Genomic DNA, 10,680 nt, shown 5'->3' with positions numbered 1-10,680 from the left:
GTATGCGTAGTGATCTGTTGCTTGTTTTCATTCATCTCCTCTCATGAACCTTTCTATTGAATTTGCTCGGATATCTCTCATGGATGTTAAACACAGGTAGTGATCTTGGAAGCTTCGTGTATTTTTATTTTTATGTTTCCCTCTTGATATTATTGATTTGAAACCACGTTTGCAGGTTCAATTGACTCATCACTTCTCTTTCTTTTTTCCCCAGTGTCAACATTTGGAGCTGTTCTTGGCATGGTCACAGATAGGAGAATCAAATGGTCTTCAGGTTTCTTCTGTTTTTCTTGGTACATTAATATTGCTCAGAAGTGGCGTTTCAGTAACAGCCAACAGCTTAGTTTCAATCCATTAGACACTTTTATCATTGTGATTCTATTGAGTAAAAGTGGCGTTTCAGCAATAGCAAACAGATATTCCTATTGAATGTATATGGTTACCTGTTTGTCTTTTTTGGTTGGATAACTTTGATGTTGCATCAAAATTGTTACTTTTGTTGTAGAACAAAAATAATCTACACTGCCTATAGTGTTTAGGACCTTGCTTCAGAAAATCTTTTTATGTGCAATCATTTTGCCAGATTTTTGCGCTGCTGATATTGACCATCTCTCTAGAGAAACTGGAGAGGTAGCGATGGGGGATAAAGTGACCTGCAAGGTATACATTTTTGACTTTTTAAGTTTTTTGTTTGGTTGCGCTTTGGTCTTAGCACTGAAATTAAAAAGGTGCATAGGTTTTTTTGCATGATCTTGGTAAATGTAAGTCAGGGTGTATATACATAATTAGTTATTTAAGAGGTTTCACAGGTCATCTTGTTTCATGTCGTTATCAGCATTTGGTCATAATCGATATTGTGACTTAATAGCGTGTATGGTATGCTAGTAATTGTATTGGGATCAAATATATTTGCTAACAATCTTGCAGTAACATTTTCACTACGTTTTAAGCTGTTTTATTTGGATCAGACTCATTGTTTGATATCTAAGCTGCTCTGGTTTAGTTATGTGTTCCATCTCTTAGTTTCTGTATTCTGCCGCATATTGTCTGTGACATTTGTGCAATACTTTCTGCAGGTGGCGACTTCTTTGAACTCTGATAACTGCTTCCTTCAGCAATGTGGTACTTCCATGTTCCTTTGACATGTAAAAACATAGTACGCATGAGCAACAAGTACTGTCTGCTTAAGTTGCGGAATTTTTACGGGTAGGTTTTATTGGTGTTATACTGTTATATTTTTGTTACAAATTCTGTTATATTGTTATATTTATTTTCTTATGGTGTTATACTATTATACGGTTTAAGAATATAGAAAGAGGAGTGTGTTACAAATTCTACTAAATTCTATCAATTTTTCAGTTGATGCAATAGGAGTGACATAACAAAGAACTTGTACCAGAGGTTGTTGGAGGATTCTCTCTTCCATGGTCATGTGTTCCGGTCAGACTTATTTCGCTTTCCCATTATCTAGTGATGCAAAACACTTTATGAAAGGCACTTGTAATAGCGTTTTTACATTTATTTGTTCCTCTTTGCATATTGAATTCTTATTTTTGGACGATACTCTTTCGCATGGTTTCTCTGTTGTATGTTCATGAGTTCTGTTCAGGCTTATTTCGCTTTTCCATTCTGTTTAGTGATCTCTGGTTCAGATTTTGTAGGACTGAAATTATGCAAAACTTTAATGACTCATGAAAGGCAGAGCTTGTTTTTTCCCATCGCTTGTGGATTGAAGAGGAAGAGATGGTACAAGACTAGTCTTGGTAAAAGTGTTCTTAGATTTTAATTATGTGTTACTCAATGTTCAACAATTACTAGCGTAACTTCTATTTTTTTTTTTTCAGGAGTTGGAAGTATTATAGGGGAGGAGGAGCCGAAGATATTAAGTTATTTTCACCGATGATAGTTTCTGGTTTATTTATGTGTTACATATCTTGATAGGGTGTCAATGCATGATTCAATACACGTGTAGATTTGATATTCTAAGATATGGATTTTCATGTTCCTTATGTTCTTCAGCTAGATAATTTGATGATGTTTAAGGTCTGTGTGGTTAGTTAACCAAAGTTACTATAGAATAATTTATTTATCTCTTGATTATGTGGGTTCACTACTTTGTGTTAGGATACTCTGGCATTTCCTTTAGGTTTCTTAGTAGATGGTTTTGTAATAGTTGTCGTTTCCTTAACTAGCTTTGGCTGTTTATGTTTTTTTGACTAAATGTTTTCTTAGGGTACCCACAACAGGTCGTTGGAGCTTCTATTATGTTTCCTGAAATAGATAGATCACAAAAGTTCCATTATACAAAATCACAAAGGGAAATGAAATGTACCTCTTCAATACTTATCTTTTCATGGGATTATACTAAAGCTACCGTAAAGCTTTCTGTTCGCACATATCTTTTAGGTTATTAGGACTGTAAGGGGGTGTTTTGTTAATGTGATTGTTACACTGTATGCAAATGTTAATTCATGAAAATTTGTTTACAGTATACCCTCTTGCTGCAGGATCCGTCTAGTAGTGGGAGAACCAAGGACCGTCTAGTAGTGGCAAAGGGCTGGTGCTTTTAGCTGTCTTGACTTCTGCCTTTAATTCCTCTTCCGGGAGAACGAGCTCTCTGGTAAATAGTCTAAGCTCATTCTTTTTATGTTTCAACTAGATTCAATTTGATACATATATGAAGATATTGACATTTCATGTGAATTTCATTGAAGAAAAAGGCTCTTTATCTCATTTCATTGAGGTTCCCTCTCATGGATTTCTTGAACTTATCAAACCTTTGACTTGCCATCATAAAGTATATTAGGGGTTGATAGACTGTTTGTGCTTACTGCTTTTCAGCTTAGGCACAAAATGTCAATCTAATTAGAAACTGGCTTTTGCAAGTTGCTCCTTACTATGACATGTTTACCAAATCACAACTAATAAATAAGGTCCCATGTTCTTATGAAGATACAGAGGATATATCACGTTTTGGTCTCTTTCTTTTAATGGTTCTCATGTTTCGTCTCTTTCTTTCTATACCTATAGTACATTATTGAGTTAGCTTTTTAGTGTTTTGACTTTTAAATTGCAATTGTGGTTTTCTTTCGTGTATGTAAATTATCGATGCAAGTAATAGTTGGTTTACAAAGTCTAATTGGGTTTCTTTGGCTAAGAAATTGCTTTTTGACTAATCATCAACCTTTTTTTTTTGGGTTATTTATTTTCTACTGTTTGATTCATGGTTCAAGGTTGGCTCCAGATATTAAAATGTTACTGAACACTCTTTTTCTGAAACTTAATCGGTCTTATTGGATGCGTTTCATTCTCTCTCTTGAATGAATTACGGTCCCTAGGAAATTTACAAGCAAAGTTGAGGGGAAGAGGAGTTATATATGAACATAAGACATATGTCAGTCTGAGTAATGATCATATGGCTTGTTTGTATTCATTATCTTATTGAACCTATTACACTTTTTATTGAACCGCTGGTGTGGTCATCTTTCAGTCTAGCATTGAGAACCAAGGACCAAGGAAAAGGGCTGCTGCTTTAGCTATCTTAACTTATGCCTGTAATTTTTCTTACGGGATCAAGTTCTTAGGTAAAATTGTCTAACTCCTTTTTTTATATGTTTCTACTAGATTATTTCTGATAGATACTGCTTATGAAAAATCATTTTGTTATTTATTTTATACTAGTTGGTTCTTGATTGTATTGAATACATTTATTTAACTGTATTAAATTAATTCTTATTCTGCATACCTCTTAGACGGTGAGTCCTTTCTTTGATATTAATCCTATGTTACATTGATGATGTGTTGTGGCCTTAACTAGAGGCATGAGTTTATTAGCATAAACAAGAGTATCTATTTATAAATATGCTGATACCATAACTTGTTTGGCAGCAAGTTGGTGTTGCTGCATCAACATTACTCAAACTTGGGGTTTCAACATGTGAGTCTTTTGAATGCATATGTAGTATGCGTAGTGATCTGTTGCTTGTTTTCATTCATCTCGTCTCGTGAACCTTTCTATTGAATTTGCTCGTATATCTCTCATGGATGTTAAACACAGGTAGTGATCTTGGAAGCTTCGTGTGTTTTTATTTTTATGTTTCCCTCTTGATATTATTGATTTGAAACCATGTTTGCAGGTTCAAGTGCTTCGACCTGGATGGAGATGGGGGTGATGATCACTCCCAGTGAAATGCAAATTTTCGACAAAAGAGCAGCTGCATCACATGGTATGTATAACCCAAGAAACTCTACTCTTTGATGATATCCCATGTCAAATATTCGACATGATTAAGCCAGAAGGCAAGTGCTCTTTTAAATCATAACATGGGTTTTTATTTATATTCCTCGCTGTTCTGTTTTTTTTTTCTTTTCTTTCTTATTCGAAACATCAGTTTGTTCAATGACTCTTTCAGAAGGAGAACTGCATCACACTCCAAGATCTTAAAGCATCTAAACTTTCTGGAAATGTTTTCAATATACTCTTCAACCTGATAATACTCATGGCGTTTAAAACTCGTGTCCCTTTTATCATTCGCTAGGTAAGTATAGCTTTTCTGTGTAGTTTTCCTTACTAGTCTTTGATGTATAGCTTTTGCTTGGTGATGGTTGTGTCTTCTATCTGTTTTTTTTTTTCTTTTTTTCTTTCTTTTTCTTAATAGTTTCTTTAGGTCCAGTTAAGGGATTAAACTTTCTAGTGATGGATATGGTAAACATGCTAAATACTGACACCAGAATGTTCTCCATGATCAGGTAACTTATTTATGGCAATGCTTTTGTCTTATAAATGTAAGAATCTACTGGACACGATTATATGTCGCCCTTTTTGATGAAACAATAATGTCTGCTTGAGATTTTGAGTTTACTAAAAATGAACTAGTACCATTATTTATGAACATAGAATACCCCTCTTGAAACAAAGACATATGTATGGGTAGTGATCTGTTGCTCGTTTTTCCATTGACCCGCCTGCTGCTATGCTCATATATCTCCCATGGATGTTAAACTCAGGTTCTTTGATGATTAAAACCACGTTTACAGGTTCAAATGCACACACCTAGATGGAGATGGGGCCAAACACTCCAATGAAATGCAGTCTTTTTCTACGGTTTAACCCAGGAACCTGTACTCTTTAAAGATATCCTATGTCAAATATTCGACATGATGAAACCAGAGGCAAGAGTTCCTTCAAATTATAATTTTTCTGTTTTTGTTTCTTATTCGAAACATTAATTTGTTGACTGATTCTTTCAGAAGGAGAAATGCATCACATATTCCCACTCTTTTAGGATTTATGCTCTCGATGTAAGGTTAGTCTATTCAATTGCTCATCTTGTGTGTTAACTGTGCATCTCGGTAGAGTTACTGTAATATATCTCCTGGGAGTATTAAGAAGTTTCCTTGCATAAAATGGATTTCTGTTTTATCTGTTTCTCTGTCGATAATATTCATTTGACAGCATGAAGGAGTACTTTGACATTTGTTTCTCTGTCGATAAAATTCATTCAACTAATGTAAGAAGCTAGAACTTGACTCATTACTTCTCTTTCTTTCTTCCCCAGTTTCAACATTTGGAGTTGTTCTTGACATGGTGGTCACAGGTAGGTAAATCTTCTTCTACACATATGCAAGGATCAACCTACTTATCTATTTAATAAATTCTGACATTTTTTAAGCCATTACTCTAATATGCAGGAAGCTAGAATTTGACTCCCTTCTCTCTCTTTCTTTCTTCCTAAGTTTCAACAGTTGGAGCTGTTCTTGGCATGGTCACAGATAGGAGAATCAAATGGTCTTCAGGTTTCTTCTGTTTTTCTTGGTACATTAATATTTCTCAAAAGTGGCGTTTCGGTAACAGCCACTTTTCTTGTTTTTGGACGATACTCTTTTGCATGGTTTCTCTGGTGTATGTTCATGAGTTCTGTTCAGGCTTATTTCGCTTTTCCATTCTGTTTAGTGATCTCTGGTTCCGATTTTGTAGGATTGAAATTATGCAAAACTTTGGTGACTCATGAAAGGCAGAGAGTGTGTTGCTTGTTTTTTCCCATCGCTTGTGGATTGAAGAGGAAGAGATGGTACAAGACTAGTCTTGGTAAAAGTGTTCTTAGATCTTAATTATTTGTTACTCAATGTTCAATAATTACTAGCGTAACTTCTATTTTTTTTCCAGGAGTTGGAAGTATTATAGGGGAGGAGGATTCGAAGATATTAAGTTATTTTCACCGATGATAGTTTCTTGTTTATTTATGTGTTACATATCTTGATAGGGTGTCAATGCATGATTCAAATTACGTGTAGATTTGATATTCCAAGAGGAGGGTGACTAAGCCATGGCTGCCTGTCTCGCTCCTGCTAGGCTATTGCCAACTCTTGTTTTCTTTAAAACGAGGGACTGCAAATCTGTAACCTTGTAGTGGTTTGATTCATCCTTTTCACTCGTTTCCTCTGTTGGATTTTTTAAATTATTGGTCTTCCTAATCAGTGATATCCTCTCTCTCTCTATTTGATGCAGGTCTTCTTTTGGAATTACTCCTCAACAGCTTCTCAAAGGATCACAACAAGCAGCAATATGGATGGGGTAAGTTTTCACTCATGTGACATGCTTATCTCTCGTTATCTCTATCACTTGTCTCTAGTTTATTGGTAATTTTCCCCCACTTCTTATTTACTAACACGAATTTTTATTTTTGGTCTTCTTTGCTTTTCTCTCAGGCGGTGGTGCAAAAACCAACAGCTTGTCATAAGGTGAATGGAGCACAACAATTGTTCTCATCAACAATATGGAGTGGGTAAGTTTTGCAGTTATATGAGGCGGGCTTATTATATGTGTATGCTTATTTCGTTATCTTCTGTCTCTAGTTAACTTTGGTATGCTTTATTCTTGTTGCACCAGCCTCAAGGATTGTCAAATACGCTCAAGACTAGCTTGTCATAATGTCACAACTCACAACAATGGCTCCCTGCAGCAATATGGAGGGGTAAGTTTGCCTGAACTTAGTATTCGCTTCTGAATTTTTCAACTTTATTCTCCATGTTATTCACTTCTCCTTCTTTTATTGTTTCGGATTGTGGAGGATAATGCTATGATGATCGATTGGTGATTAAGGAGGATGCTTCTAATATATGTCGGTGATGGTTGATTCATCCTTGTCACTCTCGTTATCTCTGTTTGATTTTTGTCCTTTTTCCCCGTCTTCTTATTTACTAACACGAATTTTTGTTTTTGGTCTTCTTTGTTTTTCTCACAGGAGGTGGTGCAAAAACCAACAGCTTGTATCATACCGTTGTCAAAGGATCACAACAGTGGCTCCCTGCAGAGCAATATGGAGGGGGTTAAGATTGCAGTTATATGAGACGTGCTTATTATATATGTCTGCTTATTTCTTTATCTCTTGTCTCTAGTTAACTTTGGTATGCAATTTTTTTTTTGCTGCATCAGCCTCAAGGATTGTCTAATACGGCTTGTCATAATGTCACAACAATGGATTCCCTGCGGCAATATAGAGCGGTAAGTTTGCAGTCATGAGACTTCCATATTATTTATGTCTGGTTATTGCTTTTTTTTATCACACTTGTCTCTAGCTAACTTTGGTTTACATGTTTTTATTTTTTTTTGTTTGTTGCATCAAGCCTCAAGGATTGTCATATTTTCTCAGGACTACGAGTGAAAGGCATCAGTTGAAATGATGATGATGATGACTTGCTAAAGCGCAAAACCAATCATGGTTTCTGGTATGAAGCTTTTATTTTTTATTTTTCCTGTGTTACTTAGGTTTTCCCTTCTCACTTTCTCATATGGTGTGTTTTTTTTCATCACAGAGATGCTTGCCATGATCTCACTTTGATGGTTGCTGCAGTAACGTCTTTAGCACTTGGGATCAACACAGAGGTTTCTGATTGTCGTCACAGGTAACTTTTCGCTTAATTTGAGAATTTTTTTATGATGACCCTTATTGTTTTTCTGATGTTTTCTTCTCATCTGCAGCTACTGTCAGTGTCTACATACAGTCTCTCAACAAACTTGAATGATGAAAAGAGAAAGATACATCTCGAGGTATAGATTTGCACCACTGTAATTTTTCCTCCCTCAATACTCTTGTTCCCTCCTTAGTTACACTACACCTGTGTTGATTGCTGCTCAGGTGACAAGAGGTGGAAGACGAGTGGATAAATCAATCTATGACTTCGTGGTGGGTGATGTCTTGGCAATCAGGTGGGTGATCTATTTTCTTCTTTTCATTTTGTTTTTTTTTCCATATCTACTACTATATTTGTAACTGAAATTAAAATTTATCTTTAGGTTCCTGCGGGTGGAGTGCTAATATCTGGCCACTCTCTTTCCCTTGATGAGTCTAGCATGACTGGAGAGCAAAATCGTGTATTTTCTTGTTTCCTATCATAGTGAAATTGTTGAATTTAGTTGCCTGCACTATCACTTCGTTTGTTGTTGAAGAGATATCCCAAAACACAACTGGTAGAAATTTTTTTGTAACATAACTCACTTTGTTTTGTCTTTGCAGGTCTCAATCTGATTTTGGCAACAGTGGCGTTTCGGTAACAGCCACTTTTCTTGTTTTTGGACGATACTCTTTTGCATGGTTTCTCTGGTGTATGTTCATGAGTTCTGTTCAGGCTTATTTCGCTTTTCCATTCTGTGTAGTGATCTCTGGTTCCGATTTTGTAGGATTGAAATTATGCAAAACTTTGGTGACTCATGAAAGGCAGAGAGTGTGTTGCTTGTTTTTTCCCATCGCTTGTGGATTGAAGAGGAAGAGATGGTACAAGACTAGTCTTGGTAAAAGTGTTCTTAAATCTTAATTATTTGTTACTCAATGTTCAATAATTACTAGCGTCACTTCTATTTTTTTTTTTCCAGGAGTTGGAAGTATTATAGGGGAGGAGGATTTAAAGATATTAAGTTATTTTCACCGATGATAGTTTCTTGTTTATTTATGTGTTACATATCTTGATAGGGTGTCAATGCATGATTCAAATTACGTGTAGATTTGATATTCTAAGATATGGATTTTCATGTTCCTTATGTTCTTCAGCTAGATAATTAGATGATGTCTAAGGTCTGTGTGGTTAGTTAGCTAAAGTTACTGCAGAATAATTTATTTATCTCTTATATGTGGGTTCACTACTTTGTGTTAGGATACTCTGGCATTTCCTTTAGGTTTTTTAGTTGATGGTTTTGTAATAGTTGGTTTACAAAGTCTAATTGGGTTTCTTTGGCTAAGAAATTGCTTTTTGACTAATCATCACCTTTTTTTTTTTGGGTTATTTATTTTCTACTGTTTGATTCATGGTTCAAGGTTGGCTCCAGATATTAAAATGTTACTGAACACTCTTTTTCTGAAACTTAATCGGTCTTATTGGATGCGTTTCATTCTCTCTCTTGAATGAATTACGGTCCCTAGGAAATTTACAAGCAAAGTTGAGGGGAAGAGGAGTTATATATGAACATAAGACATATGTCAGTCTGAGTAATGATCATATGGCTTGTTTGTATTCATTATCTTATTGAACCTATTACACTTTTTATTGAACCGCTGGTGTGGTCATCTTTCAGTCTAGCATTGAGAACCAAGGACCAAGGAAAAGGGCTGCTGCTTTAGCTATCTTAACTTATGCCTGTAATTTTTCTTACGGGATCAAGTTCTTAGGTAAAATTGTCTAACTCCTTTTTTTATATGTTTCTACTAGATTATTTCTGATAGATACTGCTTATGAAAAATCATTTTGTTATTTATTTTATACTAGTTGGTTCTTGATTGTATTGAATACATTTATTTAACTGTATTAAATTAATTCTTATTCTGCATACCTCTTAGACGGTGAGTCCTTTCTTTGATATTAATCCTATGTTATATTGATGATGTGTTGTGGCCTTAACTAGAGGCATGAGTTCATTAGCATAAACAAGAGTATCTATTTATAAATATGCTGATACCATAACTTGTTTGGCAGCAAGTTGGTGTTGCTGCATCAACATTACTCAAACTTGGGGTTTCAACATGTGAGTCTTTTGAATGCATATGATTTACTTATCTCGATAACTTAGATTTTTAATCTAAACTGTTCTTCTTTTGTAGTGAATTGATGCCTCTCCTTTGTAGTAAAACTGTATATTGCGTTCCTGAAACGTTTTTTTTTTTTTTACAATTTAACCATCTACTGCAGGATCAGTCTAGAAGTGGGAACCAAGGATCAAGGCAGAGAGCTGTTGAGATAACAAGCTCTCCGGACTCCGGTAAATATTCTAAGGTCGCTTTTTGATGTTTCTATTAAGATTTTTTTTATTACACATATAAGAAGATATTGACATATATGAACTTCCGTGAAGAAAGAAGGATGTGGATCTCTTTTTCAATTAGGCTCCCTATCATGGATTTTTCAAACTTTTGACTTGCTATCAAATAATATATTTAAGGGTAAAGGCACATATATGGCTGGAAATTGGTTGTGCTTACTGTTTTTCATCTTAGCCACAGAACGTAAATGTAATTAAAACTTGGCTTTTGCTAGTTGCTTTTTAATATGGCATGTTTAGAAAATCACAGCTACTATTGTCCTATGTTCTCGATCTGTTGACTTAGACACTCTTTTTGCTTTAACTGCAGAGCTGAAGCGCCATCAACACTTCTTCGTGTTGTGTCTTTTTGCGGGTTTTATAAATCACTC

At 35.2% G+C, this 10,680-nt stretch overlaps 2 long non-coding RNA genes across 40 annotated transcripts; both read left to right on the top strand.

Annotated features, from left to right (window-relative positions):
- LOC109126182 lies at positions 7–5,166 on the top strand. 8 transcript variants are annotated; one of them, XR_002033227.1, is made up of 14 exons: positions 7–96; positions 215–293; positions 584–660; positions 1,077–1,206; positions 1,360–1,440; positions 1,653–1,763; positions 2,508–2,620; positions 3,234–3,404; positions 3,491–3,584; positions 3,889–3,937; positions 4,137–4,226; positions 4,413–4,538; positions 4,750–4,785; positions 5,038–5,166. It is a non-coding gene; the product is annotated as an uncharacterized LOC109126182 (long non-coding RNA). The 8 variants fall into 8 exon arrangements; XR_002033226.1 differs by lacking the exon at positions 4,750–4,785 and adding an exon at positions 4,659–4,749; XR_002033229.1 differs by lacking the exon at positions 4,750–4,785 and having other exon boundaries at positions 215–274; positions 618–660.
- On the top strand, positions 5,249–10,680 carry LOC104711932. Of its 32 annotated transcripts, none has more exons than XR_002033191.1 (23): positions 5,249–5,306; positions 5,559–5,597; positions 5,737–5,796; positions 5,978–6,088; positions 6,167–6,208; positions 6,295–6,412; positions 6,509–6,574; positions 6,709–6,785; positions 6,890–6,974; positions 7,071–7,131; positions 7,245–7,504; positions 7,627–7,728; positions 7,816–7,905; positions 7,982–8,050; positions 8,139–8,209; positions 8,297–8,372; positions 8,517–8,605; positions 8,681–8,791; positions 8,873–9,482; positions 9,569–9,662; positions 9,967–10,015; positions 10,180–10,249; positions 10,620–10,680. It is a non-coding gene; the product is annotated as an uncharacterized LOC104711932 (long non-coding RNA). The 32 variants fall into 32 exon arrangements; XR_002033189.1 differs by having other exon boundaries at positions 5,692–5,815; XR_002033175.1 differs by having other exon boundaries at positions 6,167–6,412.

The sequence above is a fragment of the Camelina sativa genome, chromosome 9 (assembly GCF_000633955.1).
Source record: "Camelina sativa cultivar DH55 chromosome 9, Cs, whole genome shotgun sequence".
Lineage (NCBI taxonomy): Eukaryota > Viridiplantae > Streptophyta > Magnoliopsida > Brassicales > Brassicaceae > Camelina > Camelina sativa.
The sequence above is the reverse complement of the archived record's forward strand: the minus strand, read 5'-3'. Positions and strand labels throughout refer to the sequence as shown.